The following is a 23,034-nucleotide window of genomic DNA, read 5'->3' as shown; positions in this document are numbered from 1 at the left end:
ATACGGTATATTTCATGACGTCAGGAATTTGTGACATTCGACCGTCATTTTAACGTCATAAGGGCGTCATTTCGTGACGTCAAGAATAGTCAGTAAATGACTATTTTGGGACGTCAAGATGACGTGAGCTTGCTACCTGGGAATATATTATTGTTTCTTTTTCGTTTTTTATCATTTCGTTTTTTTATTTTTGTTTCTTTTTCTTTTTTTTCTTTTTTTTCCCTTTTTTTCTTTTTTTTTCCGTTTCTTTTTCCGACCAAAAGAGGGATACAGCAATTGGTCTGAGTCAAGCGCTGTCTCTGACCTAGTTTACACCGAGCACTTGGTACGCGTATCAAATAGTAAATAACTAGTGAATGTGTTCAATCATTGGCTGATCAGCTTAAATTCACTACTGATACGCGTACCAAGTGCTCGGTGTAAATTAGGGGTCTGTCTAACCAGTAGCATAATGGGCGCTAGACAGAGAAAGAAATTGACCCGGACCATGTCTCCTCTTTGTCTTTCTGCTGGACACTTTTCAAGAGCTTTTTGCAGAAAATGCGCAGTCCATGCTTTATGTCGATGATTTTTACAAAATTTGGATTAACCCACTATTGCAGCAAGTTTTTTAATTGAAAAAGGCCCAAAAGAAATAATCAAACCATAATAGGTCCAAAATTTGGTTTATTTCGGACTTTCTATGAATGTCCGAAATTGTGACAAACGTATATCCCATGGACGTCCATTAAAGGACTTTCTATGAACGTACAAAGTTGTGCCAAATGTATATCTTATGGACGTCCATCCAATGTCCGACGGACCTTATTTGAACTCTTAATGGACGTCCGAATGTCCAGAAGCGGATATACATTGGACATACAATGGATGTCCTTGTGCTATCTGGGTAATAGAATATGCGAAAAATAACAAATATGCAATTTGCATATAATCCGAAGTCTACTGATAATAAATTATTATATTAATTGTAAAGGTACTCTATGTAATTACATGAGTAAGTTAAATTGCTCTCAAATTTCAGACAGTTCCAATTGTCTATACATTAATGGAAGGACGCACTGCTGAGAATTACATTGATGTTTTGAAAAAAGTAACCGATATTGTGAAAATCGTACCGAATGTAGCAATATCAGATTTTGAAAAAGCTGAACGAAAAGCGCTACAGACGGTTTTTCCCAGCGCTAAAGTAATTGGTTGCTTTTTTCATTACAGCCAGGTAATAAGAGATAACAATGCACATAATAATAAACAAGAAATACATACATGCTAATTTTTCTTATATTGCTTTCTTATTATAAGCATTAGTACATAATGCAGAAAAATATAATATTCTCAAAGGCGACAATAAAGAATTGGGTTGGGGTGCAGCAAAGCTGTTAATATCTTTAGCTTTTTTGCCCGAACCATTAATAGAAGAAGCCTTTAAAATAATACATAAAATTATTTTCGACGATTGCAAGTATTTGCAATCATATTTTAATTATTATAGGGAAACATGGTTAAATGGATTTAAGCCCGGTTCGTTTTGTGTTTTCCAACAAATACACAGGACGAATAATATTTCAGAGAGGCACAACCGGGAACTTCGAGAAAGTTTAAAGAAGCACTCGACAATTGTTGACTTTTTAGGTATATCGTGAACGCTCTATTGCAAATACTATTTCCAGAATATTTTTACTGTTTTTACAATTAAATATTATTTATAGGTAATCTGATTGAACACCAAAAAGATATTCGAAGTTTAACGAAGCACCCGAAATTTTGGGCGAGATCGAAACGTAGCACCTCTAAACATGGAGAGGATAAAATACAAGAAATTTGGCATCAATTAGAGAATACAACAAATTTAGACATGTTATTAATATTACATTCACTATCAGAACTGGTTGGAAAAGGAGAAATATATTAATAAACATTTTAATGCCTCCCATTCTTTTTTAATTTGGTTGTTTTACAGACTTGTGATTCCCTGGTTTCTCACGGCTCTTGCGTCGTTCATTTATAATATATGATTTTTTATTTTTGATGTTACTACGGTTGTCTCCTTTAAGGATCGATCCACGACTTTTTGGAAAGCTTTCCACCACTTCCAATCTCAAACCTCAATAACCATTATTGCAGAAGCAAATGATCCCGTAGGCAATAAATCCTAGCTGTTTACTGAAAGATAAGAAACGTACATCAGTTAGCAGACTACATGACAATACCTGTCGAAAGAATTGATGAAAGATTGACGGTATATAAACATTGATTTTACGAACCAGCTCTCGGTTTGTTGCGTCAATCTGTTGTCGCACTACTGGTAATACAGATCTACTCTGATATTCGCTGTTAGGATGTGACTTCATCTTTTGCTTACAACTAGGGCGCATTCAATGACACAGTAAGCTCAGAATTTGGAATTGTTCTCCGACTATTAACATTTTGCAAGCATATGGTTAACTGGAAAACTGGAACAAAAATTAATGAAAGAAAAGAATCGGTCCAACAACATCTACAATTACAGACAGCACATACATACATAATCTTTTATTTTATGAGAATATATTAGCTACTTATCTGATATATATTTGTATATTCTTCATTTACTTCTATCTTCCTCGTTTATGCTTCTTTCATCTTGCACAGGTTTCATCCCGCAGTTGATGATAATGGCACATTGATCCCAGTGAGAAGAAGGATGCTACAATTATGAATGATATTAATTATTTATCAAAACACGTATAAACACTGAAAAACTGAAATTGTTTAATCACATATAATAATCTCCTCATACATCTCATATATATATATATATATATATATATATATATATATATATATAAATCATAGTTTTTCATTTTGTTCATCTCTATACACTTTATGTTTTTACTTTTTGTCATTTTCATTTAATTTTATTTTATTTCAATGCTACAAAGTATTTTGCATTTACATTTATAAAATATAACGGCTATAATATAATTTATTATCAGTAGACTTCGGATTATATGCAAATTGCATATTTGTTATTTTTTGCATATTCTATTAGAGCATTAATAATGTGCACAAATTATTATGTTTTTAACTAATTAACATTAATTAATTAAAAACATTATAATTTGTTCACATTATTAATGCTGTAATAAAATATGCCAAAAATAACAAATATGCAATTTGCATATAATCCGAAGTCTAATTATCAGAATTGGCTAGTAACTAATTAAAAAGTTATAACTTCCTAATTTAATAAATATAAATAATGCTTTCCTAAAATAATTTTTAACTGGAATTAATTTGTTGTTATGTAACTTTTAACGTAACTTAATTAATTTTATGAGCTATTAACTTTAACTTAATTTAGTTAATAAAGAATATTAACCTCTCTTACTCAGTCTTGTTTATTATTACCCACATAGAAATTGACATCCAGTGGATGTCCAATGGACGTCCATTAAACCTCCATAGATCCATGGGACGTCTATGTCCATGGTGGAAGTCAGATGGACGTCCATTAGAGGTCTAGTAAACTTCCTTAGCTCCATTGGAGGTTTACCTCCATGGCGGAAGTTAGGTAGACGTCCATTAGGGATCCAGTAAACTTCCATGGCTCCATTGAAAGATTACCTCCATGGCGGAAGTTAGACAGACGTCCATTAAAGATCCAGTAAACGTCCATGGCTCCATTGGAGGTTTACCTCCATGGTGGAAGTTAGATAGACATTCATTAGGGATCCATTAAACATCCATAGCTCCATTGGATGTTTTCTTCCATAGTGGAAGTTAGATGGATGTCTATTAGGGATCCACTAAACTTCCATAGCTCTATGGAACATTATTTCCATGATGGAAGTTATACAGACGTCCATTAAGGATCCATTAAACTTCCATAGCTCTATGGAACATTTATTTTCATGGTAAAAGTTACCCAGACAACACGCTTGTCAGAATGAAAACTTTAAGAGAACTTTTTTAAGAAAACATTTAGATATCTTGGAAGTGATGTCCAAATGGTAACATTTATCAGAGACGTCTACTAAAATAGGTCTTTGAGATATCTCATGGAAGAGTTTCATTTAAGTTTCTTGAAAATGTTATCCTTATGATATCACAGCTAAATGATATCAGCTTAATATCTCATAAAAGATATCACAATGCTGTCCGATTTTTGAGCCGTCCATGCGCGTCGTAGTTGACTCAGAAATCAGACAACACTATAGCATCCTGAATGAGAGATCTATTTGATATTAAAAAAAATTATCATAAAGATAATGTTTTCCAAAATAACGGTTTGTCTACAATTACTGCGCACAAAAAATGCACAAAATCTAAATTTATCATGTACTGAATACAAAAACAGAATAATAAACTATTCAATTTTTCTTAAAATATATGATTTATATAGTTAAAATTATCTAATTAACCATTTGAACGCTTCAAAGTATTAATGCTAAATAGATCGCAATTTCCATCAAATTATTAAGGTTATGGAAAAAGATAAATTTAACAATGAAATTAATAAGTAAATAAATTAATGCTATTTATTTTTAATGTTTTGCAAAATTTAATTGCTTTTATAAAAAATAATATAATTGCGTCAGTTTATAACATATATGTATATGTAGACAATAACAAGTACCCATATCGATGAGTCAAATTGGCATAGCAGATAGAGTACAAGGTTTGTAATCCTAAGGTCCCGGGTTCAAAACCAGAGGCAAGTAAGAATAAAATAAAATAATTTAATTTAAATTTAATTAATTAATAAAAATTTGTCCTAAATTTAGTATGTACTGTTGATAAAAATAATTTAAAAGAAATAAAATTTTTATTTTAAATTTTTATTTTGTCAATCATCCATCGAGGCTCCGTGAAGCCTCTATTAATGATCCACACAACGTCTAATAGACCTCTTTGACGACCTCTATTGAAGGTCTAATAGACGTCCACAGTGCGGAACTGTGGATTTCTAATGGCTCTATATAGGACGTCTAATGGACGTCCACTGGAAGTTTAAACTTCCATGGCAGACGTCCATTAGACGTCTACTGGAGGTTTCATTTCTATGTGGGTACTTTATTATTTATATATACGCGCGCGCGCATATGTCAAAAAGGTTACTCAAACTAACAGATTACTACTTGAACAGTGTTACTAACCTGCAAAAAATAAAATGATGTTTCCATAGAAGTTTTCGTTGGTACCTTTTCGCCTCCATTTTTCGGGAAAATGTCGTGTAACCTTTAGATCTAACAGGAAGTAAGTGCAAGAACCAATCGTGTTGACGAATTTTACAACAGTTGCAAAGCTGCTTTTTCTGCTGAACGCAGCAATAGTCATTCTGAATATTTTTAAACATAACCTGTTTTTTTTTTAATTGAACTTGATGTACAGTTTATCTTTCCTCTTTTCCTTTTTCCATTAGAAAGAAAAAGAGAAAAGATAACTGTACAAGAATTTCAGGAAAAAAGATCTTGTTTATTTACTTATCTTATACCCAGACAGCACATGTAGATTATGAGAACGATAATAGGATATTGCGAAAGTATATTGCAATATTCGTATAATATTAGAGATACGTCTGTGATATGGCGAGTATATACTCATAACGTACTATGTCCGCGTTGCCTTATCCCATAGAATTTCGCTGGCAGTTTATGAGAATATACCGAATATATCTTAAGAATGTTATACGTATGTCTAAAGTATATCTTCAGTATATTCACAATATGTCTACAGTATGTTCACATTATATGGGCTCATGCATAATGAGAGGAATAAGGAACAAGGAATTAAACATACAGAATTAGCAAGAAGAAATAAGAAGAGGAATTAATCATTTCGCACATCAGGAAGCTATCGCAAAAAATGAAGCGTAATATCTGTTGAATACGCTGGGGTGCTTTGGGAAATTATGCTCAGATAATTGTAGGTTATAACCTAAATAATATATGTATATATACAATATATATATATTATTATAGTTTACGTTACTATATTATATCTTATGTACATACCAGAGTTATCTGGGCGTAATTCCTGAGAAAACCACGTTGTCCGTGAGTTCGTGTTCGCACGTTCACACCCTACACTTCACCACGTGTCTGCATCACACGGCAGACGAAAATGCGTAACGTTACAGATCATAGATAGCGTTGACATGATTCACTTTCGATATTACGCGGATATTTTGAAAATATGTGATAGATATACATGAGATATATCATGGGATATTTTACGGATGTTTTGAGTATATTAGATATAATCTCAGTATATTCAGTAAGAGTTGCGAAGTTCAGTCGCTATATTCTAAGTTTATCTTGAGGATATATCAAAATGACATTCTACTGAGACGTTATATGAATGTTTTACGTATATTCGGTATGCTCACAGTACATTACGTATGAGAGTATAATATTCGTACGATATCTGGTGCTGTCTGGGTATAATTCGACTTTATATTCATATTCAGACACCGATTTTGCCTTCTATTATAAGATAATTACAATTAAGAGATATAAAATACTTTTTGTTTTTAATATGTAATTTAAATTCCCAGTGAACACATTTTATAGCGGCAATATAACATGGAAGTTACATGTAATTTAACATTGTTATTCTTGTGATATGTAGGTGCTATATGACATGGAAATAACCTGTTACGTAATATTTGTTATACGCAAGTAATCTAGCTGTTATACATCGTTTTGGCGTTACAGTTATTCAACAAAAATTGTATAATCGTAACATAACACGTTCGTATCAATGTTATTACGGAACGATGCGTCGTAGTTGACTCAGAAATCAGACAACATTATAACATCCTGAATGACAGATCTATTTCATAATAAAAAAAATTATTATAAAGATAATGCCCACACAGCACACTTTATCCTGAGGATGTCCCAAATTATCCCAGACAGACGAAGGCGATCCCACGGATATCTCAATGAGTAGCTCCCGGGATATCCTACAAAAATATCTTAAAATATCGTAAAATATCTTAAGATATCATATGATATCTTATTAATATATTTCGATATCCCAAAAAAATATCTTAAAATATTATAAGATATTGTAAGATATTCATTAATATCTTACGATATTCTATTACATCCAAATAATATCCCATCATATCTTTTTTATCTCTACAATTAATGGAGCATAAATCAAGTGTAAAGAGAAAGTTAATTATAATGTAACAAAAGAGTGACAGAAGCGTAAATTAAATCTTTAAGAAACGTAGATTAAAACGTCAGAACATAAAGAAAATACACTTATGGAAACAATGTGGCATATTAATAATATGCTACATATACTAAAAAAATATAAAAAATGACATTAAAAAAATTTTTTTATTTTATACAAACAGAGCAAAAACAGATTTTTTAATAAGTTAGTCTACATACTATTTTGCGCGCCGCATATATAAAAATAGTAAAAAAAGTAAAAAAAAAGGTAAAACTTCATATTTATTTATAAAAATATAAGTTAACTATACATGTTTTATCCTTCTGACAACATCTATTGTAATGATCTATAACAAATATGAATCCATAAACAAGAAGTGTTTATGGATCACCACGAATCGTTAGAATGCGTACGGTCTTCAAAGTCAAGCGACATCGGCGAGAGTTGACACTTGGATGGGTGACCGTTTTTTCAGGTATAGAGATATTAAACTATTAAACATGCTTTAACGGGTACGACGGCTTGGCTGAAACATGTTATATTATAGTCTTCTTTCTTTTACAAAATTGCCGTAAAAATAATTAGAATTTTTTATTTTTTGTTCAAGTTTTTTTCAGTTCTTAGAAACTCTCAAAAATACTTAGAAATATTCAAAAATTTTTTTAATTAATCAAAATTTTTTATTTTTAAAATTTTTCCTAGAAACGTTTCAATTATAAAAAATCGAAACATTTATCAGAAATCCTGAAAAAAATTTTTTTAATTCTGACAAATTTTTTTACTAAGATATATTACGATATCTCAGGAAATCCCTTGGACATCTTCTGGATATTGTTTGAGATATCTACAGGATATCAAATCGGTGGACATTTGTGCATCCCTTGGATATCCCTCGGATATCGCAGACGGTCCACGGATATCCAACGATATTGCGATATCCCAAAATGACATCCCAGGGACATCCCTAGGATAAAGTGTGCTGTGTGGGTGTTTTCAAAAATAACGGTTTGTCTACAATTACTGCGCACAAAAAATGCACAAAATCTAAATTCATCATGTGCTGAACAAAAACAGAATAATAAATGTATACCATTCAATTTTTTCTTAGAATTACGATCTATATAGTTAACCATCTAATTAATCATTTGAACGCTTCAAAGATTAGTGCTAAATAGATCGCAATTTCCATCAAATTAATTATTAAGGTTATGGAAAAAGATAAATTTGACAATGAAATTAATAAGTAAATAAATTAATGCTATTTATTTTTAATATGTTTTGCAAAATTTAATTGCTTTTATAAAAAATAATATAGTTGCGTCAGTTTATAACATATAAGTATATGTAGACAATAACAAGTACCCATATCGATGAGTCAAATTGGCGTAGCAAGTAGAGTACAAGGTTCGTCATCCTAAGGTTCCGGGTTCAAACCTAGCAGCGGCAAGTACGAATAAAATAAAAAATTACATAATTTAAATTTAATTAATTAATAAAAATTTATTCCAAATGTAGTATGTGCTGTTGATAAAAATATTTTTTAAAAAATAAAATTTTTATTTTATTTTATTTTTCTTTGTAACTGTTGTGTAACGGTTAGATAACATGTAATTATAACATGTTATATTGCTGAGTCGGAAATTGTAACTTACATGTAAGTTACGTGTAATTTCAGAGTAACGTAACCTGTTATATTCGGTTACATTGCTGTTACACTGCTGCTATATTACTGTGTTCACTGGGTTTTGTTTTCTTATTTTTAAAGATTGTTAATAATTTATCTTATTTTAAGCAATTACGAATATTTGCAAAAGAGATAATATAAAATATTTTTTGTTTTTAATATAATAATTTTAAATCTTATAGTTTTATTATTTTATAAGAACTATGATGTAAGAAATAAAGTAAAATAACATCAAGTATGCATAGTATCAATTAATCAAAATTCTAAAAAAATTACTACGTGTTAATATATATAAGATTTTCATATTTCTTGGATATATTTCGACCCAAATGTGATTCTTTTATCATTTATCTTCATCAATGCATACGCAATTTTTATCTTTCTTCTACATCATAATTATTATATGAAATTTTGTGTTGTGTATTGCAAAGTAGATCGCTAAAATATTATAATGAAGATTATTATACTAAGAAATGTGATATTGATGTGTACTCTTTTTACAACAGTTTAAGTTTTATATTCTATGCTGTATTGTTAAACAGAAATATTGAAAACGTTGCTTCAGTTATGTAAAAAAATTTAATTATTACTTAAAAGGCTCTGTCAAATCTGTGCGATTTTGCGACGGACAACATCTAACGAAAGCTTTGTTTTTTTTTTTAAAGCAGAACTCTTATTGAATATCCATAGCGCAAAATCGTGCTGGTCTATCGGAACTCTTAACAGAATAGAACTAAAATCGTCGCAATTCTAAAATAAAACTTAACTTATCTATTGTAAAAAGACTAATTTTATGTGATATTATTATTACAAAAAATTTTGTGATATTTCTCTTATTATTAGTATTGTGCAAAATAAATAATCCTATTTGAAATGTGATTAATGTTTAAGTAGCTTGTAATATATAAAATTATTTAAATTAAGATACTTTGTGTTTAAGTAATTTTTAAGAAAAAACTATATTATTATATTATGTAGTTTTCCAATACAATTTTGTGAATAAAGTTTTTAAATAAAACTATATTTTTGAAAAAATCGAAAGTACACCATAACAGAGTAAGTAATAAACTGTAAAATATAAAAAGTAAGTTGTTAGATTGGATAAAATAAAACCAATGATTTATGAAATTATTTGACTTTTATTGAAATGGATACAAATTTTCTGCGATTCTGTCTCGTAATACGTGACCTTCTCTTCTCAGTCTTTCAAATTCTTGTTCATTTATATTATAATTACATACTTTATTGACATTGTCAGCGTTATTCATTACAGCCTGAAGCCCTTCATTTATAAACAAATCTAGTATCTCTTGATTTTCTTGGTTATTTAAGCATATGTTATGTAAAACGCATACAGCAATTATTATTGGTGCTATGAAGTCTATTCGATTTATGTCTAGATATTTCAAACGTCTAAATCTTCCATATAAAAGAATAAAACAACGTTCAATCACTTGGCGAAACTTGACATGGCAAGTATTAAAGTGTTTTTGTCATATTGTAATATTCCTTCTCTCAATATAAAGAGGTATACACCACTGCAAAACAGGATATGCTTTATCCCCGATAATAAATTGTCTGTCATCAAAGTAATTATTTGGATGATTCATGCATTCTTTGTATATTGATGAATTTCGAAAAATCCTTAAATCCTCTGATACTCTGCTGGGGTAACCCGTAAAGCAATCTAGAATTGACGTATATGTTATTATCGCATATTACTTGCAGAGTTATGGCATGAAAACATTTTCTGTTAATGTAGACATTAGAATTTATACATGGAGCCTTGATAAGAACATATGTCCCATCAATAGCACTAACTATGCCTTCTATTCCAGCACAATTTTGAAATGATAGCGCTATGCGTTGGCGTTGTTCATTATTTGACCAAAATACAATTTTTGGAGAAATCTCATTTAAAGCCGTTACAACTCGCATAAAAATAGCAGATAGTGCAGATTTTGCTAGGTTAAAACGACAACCGACTGATCTGCAAAACGATAAAAATGTTAAACAACAAAATAAATATTTTGTACTTTTTATAACTTAATTGCTTACCGAAAACTATCTAGTGTTGCTAATAACCATAAAAAAGCAAGTAATTGTTGTTTTGGATCTATAGTTTGATGTCCAGCTACTCGACTACTTTCTAGTAGAGGAGCTATTCGATTTAGAAGTCATTGAAAACTCGTTACAGTTATTCTAAAGTGGCTTTGAAATTCGGAGTAGACATATCGACAACTCTTTCGATAAAATGTTCAATGCGATGAGGATTGGTTACTGGATTATTAATGCGAACTTTCAATCTGTATAAATACAATTTTATTTCTTCGTCACTATCTTCATCATTATCACTGGTTTGGTCAAAGAATATTAATTTATTTAAATATAATTGATTGCAATTAAAATAGCTGCCTTAAAATTTTCCATTGATATGTTCTACCTACAAATAAATAACATTAAACTCTGATATAAAACTTCAAACATAGGCCCGTTTCTTTTAGTAAACTTTTCGTACAATTTATCTTTTTTCCTTTTCTTTCCCGATAAAAACTGTGCAAGTTCAAGTGCAAGTAAAAAAAACAAACTTATATTTTTTATATTTACATTAAAACACAGACCTGTCAGAACACAAACATAACCCAACAATTGTCCACAATGCAAATCTCTGCGTTGAATGACCGTAAAAACTCGATCCGGGCAGATTGAAAACGCGTGTCTAACCCCAAAAAACACACCTCTGTGAAGTTAGTCACCCAACTTCGGCTTTATTAATTTTCACTAATTGGTATCGTTTGGTGGTCGTTTGGTGGTGTTTGGTAGTCCAGTCCCATCGTTTGGTGGTTAGCCGTTCTCCTGTAATATTAAAAATAAAATTTGGGTTTGAAGTTAGCCCGACATTGTTTATTTTTGCACCAATTTTAATTTCAAGAAGCTCATTCGATTCGGAATCGTTTGGTGGTCACGAATATGCTAATGAAAACGTTTGGTGGTCAACCGTTTTCGTAGAAATTAAAAAAAATCGTTTTTGAGTGGCATCGTTGCAAAATTTCTCAAACAAATATTATTTTTCATACAATTTCACTTTTAAAGGAGTTATTGGATGTAAAATCGTTTGGTGGACACGAATAAACTAATGAAATCGTTTGGTGGTCATCCGTTTTCCTAAGAATTCGAAAAAACCGTTTACGATTGGCATCATTGTAAACTCACTAGGCAAATATTATTTTTCGTACAAATTCACTTTCAAAGGCATTATTGGATGTAAAATCGTTTGGTGGTCACGAATATATCAATGAAAACGTTTGGTGGTCAATCGTTTTCTTTAATATTGCAGAAAAAATGCTGCCGAATGGCCTTGCTGTAAAACTCCCTAGAGAGATTTTAATTTTTCAAGCAAATTTACTTTGCAAAGAATTGTTCAATGCCTAATCGTTTGGTGGTCGCTAATTTCGTAATTAAAACGTTTGGTGGTTAATGTCGTCGTGAAAAAAAAGATAAATGACGACGTGCGCGCGTTTTATGCGGATAGGTCATTACACGACATCGCGGAATTAGCGGAAAAAATTTCATTTTTCTACCAATTTCACTTTGCAAAGGGTCATTCGACGCGTAATCGTTTGGTGGTCGCGAATATCATAACAAAAACGTTTAGTGGTCATCCGTTTTTGTAAAAATTCGATAAAACCATTTTCGATTGGCATCATTGTAAACTCATTAAAAAAATATTATTTTTCATACAAATTCACTTTCAAAGGCATTATTGGATATAAAATCGTTTGGTAGTTACAAATATATGAATTAAAACGTTTGGTGGTCCACCGTTTTCTTTAATATTACAGAAAAAATGCTTCCGAATGACCTTGCTGTAAAACTCCCTAGAACCATTTTAATTTTTCAAGCAAATTTACTTCGCAAAGGATTATTCGATGCGTAATTGTTTGGTGGTTGCAAATTTTCCTTATGGCTTAAGGCTTACTACACTATTGTAGATCCGGGCTAACACGAGTCCAACAAACGACCAATCCGAGCACCCATTTACACCTACAGAACGCATACGGGTTTTACAGAACGCAACGATTTTACTCTGTTGACGCCTTTGAAAGTGAATTTGTATGATAAATAATATATATCTGGGGAATTTTAAGTGATACCAAAACTAGTGATACTCAAAAACGATTTTTTCTAATTTCTACAAAAACGGTTGACCACCAAACGTTTTCATTAGCATATTCATGACCACCAAACGATTCCGAATCGAATGAGCTACTTGAAATTAAAATTGGTGCAAAAATAAACAATGTCGGGCTAACTTCACATCCAAATTTTATTTTTAATATTACAGGAGAACGGCTAACCACCAAACGATAGGACTGGACTACCAAAGATCATCAAACAACCACCAAACAATACCAATTGGTGAAAATTGATAAAGCTGAAGTTGGCTGGCTAACTTCACAGAGTGTGTAAAAAACACACACAAAAAAACAATGCAAATCTCTGTATTTGACCGAGTTTTTACACTACGCCGTTCTGCGCATGTGTGACGTTTCTTGTCGAAGTCTCGAGCATGACGAAAAGTTGTCACCCGGGCAAAAATTGGTAAAACAGAACGCGGTTATGACGTCACATCTAGGTAGCCTGAATGATTTTGGATGAAAAATTGTCTGGAAGTTAATACGGAACGCACCCCTGCGATGCGCGATGCGCCAGCAAGGCTGTCGTTTCAGGGGGTCTATTACAGTTCTTAGATGAGATCACTCACTGTGAAAATGTGAAAAGTGAGCTACAGTGATTGGTGTATATTGTTAGTTCTAAAAGTATACACCAATCAGTGGAGAGAGTGCTGGAAATGTGAAAAGTGAGTGAACTCACCTAAGAACCGTAATAGACCCCCAGGAGTGGAGAGTCAAATATAGACACACGTTAGAAAAGGACGGACCTGATCTAGACACGTTGAAAAGAGAAGGACTGGGTACATTTTCTCGTCTTGCTTCTCGCCCCTACGCGCCGATAGGCACACGTATAGGCTAGAAAAGGACGAACCTAGACGTTGAAAAGAGAGAGCCTGGATACATTTCCTCGTCTTGTTTCTCGCCCCTTACATGCCTACAAGGTTGACGATGACGACCACGACGACGTATCTTAAACAAAATTTTTGACATTTGGACTTTGCAGCGTGATATCTCCTCTCATAGATTACGTAGAGGAAAAATAAAAACAGTTTTCTTATACAAATCGACCCCAAGCTTTCGATTGAGCCTAGTTAGAACTCGATTGGTTTAGCCGTTTCTGAGATCCGATAATCTCGGGTGTTCGCAAGTCGCGTACTCGCGTAAAAGAGCACGGTCGGACTCGCGCTGCACTTTCACTTGACGCGAGTCATTACCGTCTCTTAAAATTATAATTTATTAAATCAAGTATAATATTTCCATATGAATAATAAAAACACATATTTGTAACAAAGTTCTTATTAATAAAACAATTAAATTAATAAAATATAATTTGCAAATGTAATTTAAAATAAATATTTTATTTATATTTATTAAATTAAGAAATCTATTCTCGATTTTAACGACAACGTCGGTATCCCTACTGCCGTTACACAAATATTTTATGGTAAAAAGCTGTGCAATAATAAAATGTTAATAACACTAATGCATTAAGAATTACAGAATAGATCCTTGAATCTTGGAAGTATATTTTTTTATTAAAAAGTTGTTTGAAACGTAAATACATATATAATATGATTTTGTAATTATGTACATCAACAAGTTATGATTAAAAATTTTATTAATTTGTATATATAGGAAATACATGTACAAGAAAATAACAATTATTATATTTGTATTGTTGCCGTCATGATGCTGTATACGAAAATAATAAATCAGTTGTTGTCATGTTGCTGATAACATAACGTTTTAATTCATTGACTTATTTGCTCTTGAAATGTTGTCAACTAATTTCGTATATGAGCACTCATGTTGCTGTATTTAATATCGCGATGCATTTCAATGTTAGCAAATTTACAGCAAATATATGACAACATATGCAATGCATTAGTTTGCTTAATATGATTAATCACACATAGCTATCTGCCCTATTCAAAAAGTACGATAGAAACTGATAGAAACATATAGAAATTTGATCGAAATTTAATATGATTTTATCTGAATCTATCGTTTCTATCGGACACTAGATTTCCTGCCAGATAGAAAAGTTATAAAATTCTATCGTTTCTTATCGTATCTGAAATAAACGATTAAAACTTTATCTAAATACGACTACTTTTCTATATGATCCTATCTACTTATCGTACTGAATATGAAAATTACGATTCAAGGTCTATAAGACTCTATATGAATTAATCTGTAATTGTTCCTATACGTTTCTATCAGATGTATTCCAATTTCGGCGGACATAAAGTTCTATCGTTTCTTATCGTATCTGAAATAAACGATTAAAACTTTATCTAAATACGACTACTTTTATATACGATCCTATCTACTTATCGTTTTGAATATGAAATTTACGATTCAAGGTCTATCCCAGGTAGCAAGGTGACGTCTAATTGACGGCATTTTTTGGTCATTTTATGACGAACCAGACGTCATAATGTCGAGATAAAATGACGTCTAAATGTCGTAAAACTGACGTACATTTGTCTCATCTTAACGACGTCATATATTGACGTCAAAAATACGTCATTATTTTCATATTATTGACGTTATTTTCAAGAAGCTAGTATCGTACATTTGACGGTATTTTATTGTTATTTTTATGAAAAAACATAGGTTTTTAGGTTACATTTAATAAAGACGACATTTTAACGTCATTTTTATGACTATCCCAGGTAGTAAAAGCCGTTATTTTGACGTTTTAGAAAATATTTCGGGTACATGTCCTATATATGCAGTACTTGCATTATGAAAATATCGAAATAACATAATTATAATGTAAAAAAAATCTACGTTGTTTCTCAACAAGCATCACGACCCACTACACCATAGTCACATTTGGAATTCCAAATTCCTAACTTCCGCGGTCACCCATCCAACTCTGAACCGCCATCGACGTTGCTTGACTTCGAAGATCGTACGCTACTTAGCCCTTTGTGATGATCCATGAACACTTGATGATCATGAATACATATTTGTTATAGATCAGTTCAATAGATGCGAGGAACATGAAACTTGTAATTAACTAATATTTTTATAAATAAATATAAATTTACAGTTTTTTTCCTGATTTTTACATATGCAAAATAACATGTGGAATAACTTATAGAAATATGTTTTTGCTCTGTTCTTTTGATAAAGCTAAATTATACCTCAGACAAAACGCAATATTTATAAAATATTTATAAAATATTTATAATATTTATTTAAATATTTTATAAATATTTATCTAAATATTTTATAAATATTTATCTAAATATTTTATAAATATTTTTGTGGTCTTAGATTTGACAAATCATAAAAATTTATCATAAATATTATAAAAACATTTATGAAATATTTATAAATATTTACAAAATATTACTTATACAAATCTTTATCTTTTATTTATCATAAATATTAAATTTATTTATCATAAATATAAAATATTTAATTTATATTTTAATATGTTGAATAAAGATTTTTTTTTTGTATATATAAAATATGTGTAAAATATTTAATATTTTGAAAAAATAAATATTAATAAATATTAATAAATATTTATCATAAATATTATGTGCTGCCTGGGATGATTCTAAAATATTGATAGTATTAATTATATAAAATATTATATTAATTTTAATAATGTTGTTTATTAACCAATCTTTAAATAATGATAGTTATAGGTAGCAAGGTGTCGTCCACTAGACCTCAATAATTCGTCATTTGAGGTCAAATTGTCAATTATTACAAAGAATTATAGTTAACGTCAGTAATTAGTTACTAATAAAATCTTATTAATACGTCGTAAAATGATCAATTAACTGACGTTATTAATTAGTCAAGAATATGACGTCGGAAATACGTTGTAGGATGGATAAATGACTGACGTAATTAATAGGTCAAAAAATGACGTTACTATTACGTCTTAATTTGGTAACATGACGTCTGCGACCTTAAATGACGAATTATTGACGTCGTATTAACGTCACCTTGCTACCTGGGATAAGACTCTATATGAATTAATCTGAAATTGTTCTTATACGTTTCTATCAGATGTATTCCAATTTTGGCGGACATAAAGTTCTATCGTTTCTTATCGTATCTGAAATAAACGATTAAAACTTTATCTGAATACGATTATTTTTTTATATGATCTTATTTACTTATTGTACTAAATATGAAATTTACGATTCAAGGTCTATAAAACTCTATATGAATTAATCTGAAATTGTTCTTATATGTTTCTATCAAATATATTACCATTTCGGCGGACATAAAGTTCTATCGTATTTTATCGTATCTAAATTAAACGATTAAGGCGATGCTGGACTGCCTCTCAAACTTGATCGAGGTCGATAATGTAGAGTCATTCATGCACATCATTAATGAGATTTCGTATATATCTTTTTTATAAATTTGGAAATTCTTTTCCAGAATTAAAGTACACATATTAATATCCATCTGTGAATTGGACTTTATATCGAGAACAAAAAAAATTTTTTTTTATTGCTCTACTTATCGACTTTTTATGCATATATAACCTAAATTTTCGTTTCACAATTTCGTCTCAACTAGACACTAAAATCTAATTTTCGAAACTCGACACTGTTTGTTCTCGTCGTCTACTAGTCTGTGAATACGAATTTCGTACGTACAAACTGTAGATCTTTTATATTAAGCAAACATTGTTATGATGTGACAGCAAATTAACAATTTTTTCTCGTTTTTGGAGGAAATTCCACTCCACAGACTGATAGCAATGCGTATTCTTTTATTCCGGAGAAGGATTTCCAAATCTATAAAAGAAATAAAAAGATATTGTTAAATAAAAATTACTATCTTTTTGTTGGTAAAACAGACAACTCCAGCATCCCCTTAAATCTTTATCTGAATATGAGTATTTTCCTATAAAATTTATATGGCTATCTTACTGAATATAAAAATTATGACGTAAAGTCTATATAAATTAATCTGAAATTGTCCCTATACGTTTTTATTAAAAATATGTTATATACTATAATAGTTTTCTATCATTGTCTATATAATTGGAGATATTTTAAACAGGGAAAAATTATTTCGCAATTTTGCCGAACATAACATTTTATCATTTTTTATCGTGTCTGAATCAAACGATTAAAACTTTATCTGAATATAGAATTATCTGAATAATTTATATAGACTTTAAGTCGTAATTTTTTTAATCAATAAGATAACCAGATAAGATAATATAGAAAAGTATCCATATTCAGATAAAGTTTTAATCGTTTAATTCGGATACCATAAAGAACAACAGAATTTTCTGTCCGGCAGAATTATAAAATAACACAGAACACAAAAAAAAGGTTGGTCCGGCGGACTAGACTAGTCAATTCTTATGTATTTTGACCCGCTGAATACGAATCCAAAGTCAAAATTGCAAAGTTAGCTCGCATTTCCTAACCTCAAAAAAAAATTTTTTTTAATGTTGGCGGACCAGACTATATAATCAGTCAATCCTTATGTATTTTGACCCGCTAAATCCAAATCCAAGGTCAGAATAAAAGAGTTAAATATAATAAGAAAAGGGAGTGAATTTTCTACGCTATTCATTCACAGAAGCTCAGACATGTTATAAGTATTGAATTTTCCCCGGATAATGTGCTTACGCAAGCTTGCACGTTCCAAATTATACATTTAAGATCCAAGCTTTTACAAGGTGTTTTTTTGAGGTTAGAAAAAAATAAGCCAATTCAGCAATTCTGACCTTGAATTTCGATTCAGCGGGTCAAAATACATAAGGATAGACTACTCTGGTCCGCCGGACCAACATTAAAAAAAATTTTTTTGAGGTTAGAAAATGCGAGCTAACTTTGCAATTCTGACCTTGAATTCGGATTCAGCGAGTTAAAATACATAAGGATTGACTAGTCTGGTCCGGCGGATCACTTTTTTTGTGTGCCTGTGATAATTGTTCCCCCTTGAAATATCTCTTAATTATTATAAAGACAACGATAGAAAACGATTATTGTTCCATAACATATATTTGATAGCAACATATAGGGACAATTTCAGATTTATTTGTATAGACTTTAAATCGTAATTTTTCTATTCAGTAAGATAATTAGGTAAGATCATATAAGAAAGTATCCATATTCAGATAAAGTTTTAATCGTTTAATTGAGATACGATAAAGAACGATAGAATTTTATAAATTTTCTATCAAATTTCTATATGTTTCTATTATTTTCTATCCAACTTTTTAGTTAGTACGCGGCGCCGCCGATAGGCTGGTAGGCGATTACTCTCTCGTGAGTCAAATGCAGCCGACCTGCTATATAAAGACCACCCGCAATACGATTAAGACAAGCAATAATCAGTTTCTTTCGCTACGAGAGGACGATGTGCAAGACGACTGCCACATTACTTTTATAATTTACTCATTTTAATTGAGTAAACGATTCTGTACAAGAAAAGTAAAACGTTTACATTTTTTAAACTAGATTTACGATAGGTAATCTATACGAAAAATACGATACAGAAAGATAAAAAGTCTATCATAAGTTTCAGATAAGCAATCTAATATTTGCGAACCAAAAACACGATAGAATACGATTAATTTATATAAAACATGACGATAGAAATTGATTAAAAACGATAGGTAATCTATACGAAAAATACGATACAGAAATATAGAAAGCCTATCGTATATTTCAGATAACCAATCTAATATTTACGAATCAACAACACGATAGAATACGATTAATTTATATAAAACATGACGATAGAAATTGATTAAAACCAATAGGTAACTATATGAAAAATACGATACAGAAATATAGAAAGTCTATCGTATATTTCAGATAACCGATCTAATATTTACGAACCAAAGACACGATAGAACACGATTAATTTATATAAAAAATGACGATAGAAATTGATTAAAAACGATAGGTAACTATATGAAAAATATGATACAGAAATATAGAAAGCCTATCGTATATTTCAGATAACCGATCTAATATTTACGAACCAAAAACACGATTCAATTAGATAGAATTTTTTCTTATCTGATTCTATCGGATTTTTTGAGCAGGGTGGGTTAAATAGCATTAATTTAATTACTTACTTATTAATTTCATTGTTAAATTTATCTTTTTCCATAACCTTAATAATTTGATGGAAATTGCGATCTATTTAGCATTAATACTTTGAAGCGTTCAAATGGTTAATTAGATGGTTAATTATATAGATCATATATTCTAAGAAAAATTGAATAGTACATTTATTATCCTGTTTTTGTTCAGTACATGATGAATTTAGATTTTGTGCATTTTTTTTGTGCGCAGTAATTGTAGACAACCCGTTATTTTTGAAAACATTATCTTTATGATAATTTTTTTTAATATCAAATGGATCTCTCATTTAGGATGTTAGAGTGTTGTCTGATTTCTGAGTCAACTACGACGGCTCAAAAATCGGACATTGTGATATCTTTTATGAGACATTAAACTATCATTTAGCTGATGTTATAAGGATAACATTTTCAAGAAACTTAAATGAAACTCTTAATGAGATATCGCAAAGACCTTTTTTAGTAGACGTCTCTGATAAATGTTACCATTTTGACATCATTTCCAAGATATCTAAATGTTTTCTTAAAAAAATTCTCTTTAAGTTTTCATTCTGACAAGCGTGTTGTCTGGGTTTCCACCATGGGGCAACTCATGTACATTGCAAGCAAAGTAAAACCCACATGGCTTAGTGACTTGGACGGGATGGGTGCGGGAGGGGCAGGGCCGAAGGCCCCCTTGCACCCACCGCGCGCGCGCGCGCGCGCGTGTGTGTGTGTGTGTGTGCGTGCGCGCGCGCGCGCGCGCGTGTGTGTGTGTGTGTGTGCAAAGCATTCTATGTACCACATGGGTTTGCGACTTTCCACGCAAAACGACAGGTATCCTAATCTGGTGAGTAGTCAACTTTAACAATTAATATTTTGCTTACTGAGGCAGAGCGACGCTTTTTTCTACCAGATTCTTTCATTTCGTGCAAAAACGCGTCGAATGAGCATAATTTTATCGATTTTTAAGAACAGGCCCCCTAAACTGAACAATTACCATTATTTTTTAGATATTTTGTGTATGATGAAAATCTTTTCGTAAAATTATTATATTATTTAAGAAAAAAGATAATATTTTTATAGGTAACTTAATTTTACATTTTTTAGGGTTATTTTGGGAGTTTTATTAAGCAATATTTTTAAATTATTCGTTTATTTAACAGTGCCATGCCTTCAAAAATAGAAATTTGGTCTAGTGAGAAAAAAAAAATTAATATTTGAAATTGAGAGACGGCCAATGTTATGGGATCCGAGCTATGAAACATACAAAAGAACTGATTTAAAATATAATTAATGGAATCAAATAGCTGAAATATTGGGTTCATCCTTTACTCATAAAAGCATTTTTATTGTATTTTTAGGTGTATTTTATAAATTTATTAATTTTTTAAAGTTATATTTAATGCTGATCATATATTTCTTGAATATGTTGTACCAAAAGTATACAAAATAGAAATTGTTTGCTTATTGTAGTATTCGTGAAGTTAATTTTTTATATTAAACTAAAGTAAAAGTGTCATTCTCTGTTTATTTTAATTACATATTATATCTTTTACGTTTTACATCTGACATGGTACAACATCGTTTTATTAGTATTAGACAAACTTTTCTTACAAATTTTCGAAAAGAACGTGAATCAAGAAACAGGTGTAATGGAAAAAGTCCTGAAGAAATATATAAAACTAAATGAATTCTGTATGATAAGTTAAAATTCTTAAAAAAATTATGTGCTCAGACAGAGAGTTTGTCTAATTTACAAACTTTTTTAAATATTTCATATTCTGACAAAACAGAATCTTTAACAGATGATATTGTTACAACCCAGATAACACACGGACGTCCTTAGGACGTTCTCAAGACGTTCAGGACGGACTTCGCGGATATCCTGAGGACATCCTGATTTTATCTCGGGACGTCCTTAGGACATCCTGAGGAATAACAAACGAGCGCCACTTTTTAGTCCTCGGACATCCTGAGGACAGTCCACCGGACGTCCTCAGGATACCATAGGATTTCCTCAGGACATCCTCAGGAATAGCAAACAATGACCACTTTTTGTCAGATTTTTTAGATTTTTTAGGGATTTTTGATAAATGTATCGATTTTTAATAAGAGTTGAAACGTTTCTCAGAAAAATTTAAAAAATAAAAAATTCCGATTAATTTAGAAAATTTTTTAATATTTCTAAGTATTTTTAACAGTTTTTGAGAATTGGAAAAAAACTTTAACAAAAAATTAAAAGTTCAAATTATTTCTACGATAATTTTGTAAGAGGAAGAAGACTATACATGTTTCAGCGACAGTTGTACCTGTTAAAGCATGCTTAATCTCTGTATCCGAGAAAACGGTCACCCATCCAAGTATCAACCATCGCCGACGTTGCTTGACTTCGAAGACCATACACATCCTAACGCTTCGTGATGATCCATGAGTATTTTTTGTTTATGCATACATATTTGTTATAGATCATTACAATAGATGTTGTCAGAAGGATGAAACATATATAATTAACTTATATTTTTATAAATAAATATAAAGTTTTACAGTTTTTTAAAACCATTTTTACATATGCGCGCGAAATAGCATGTGAAATAACTTATGAAAAAAACCGTTTCTGCGCCGTATAAAATAAAACAAAAAAATTATTTAATGTCATCTTTTATAATTTTTTAGTATTGTTAATATGCCATATTGTTTCAATAAGTGTAAACATTCAATCTGACTTTGAAGTCAACATTTTTACACATTTGATTTTGCAATACATTTTAGAAATACGTACGATATATTCAAAGATTTCTCACTTGCTATATTAATTTACCCGTCTTTTTCAAAAATTACTATACGCCCAGGATATCCCTCAATACTAATATTTTAGGATGTCCTGAGGACTTTTGTAGGATGTCCTGAGGACTCTCTTAGGACGTCATAAG

General features: G+C 30.7%; 1 pseudogene; it reads right to left on the bottom strand.

Annotated features, from left to right (window-relative positions):
• Positions 1-9,531: 9,531 nt before the first annotated feature.
• On the bottom strand, positions 9,532-11,267 carry LOC114255084 (annotated as a pseudogene).
• Positions 11,268-23,034: the final 11,767 nt, after the last annotated feature.

This window comes from Monomorium pharaonis, chromosome 1, assembly GCF_013373865.1.
Source record: "Monomorium pharaonis isolate MP-MQ-018 chromosome 1, ASM1337386v2, whole genome shotgun sequence".
Classification (NCBI taxonomy): Eukaryota; Metazoa; Arthropoda; class Insecta; order Hymenoptera; family Formicidae; genus Monomorium; species Monomorium pharaonis.
Note: the sequence above shows the minus strand (reverse complement) of the source record. Positions and strands in the feature narration are given on the sequence as shown.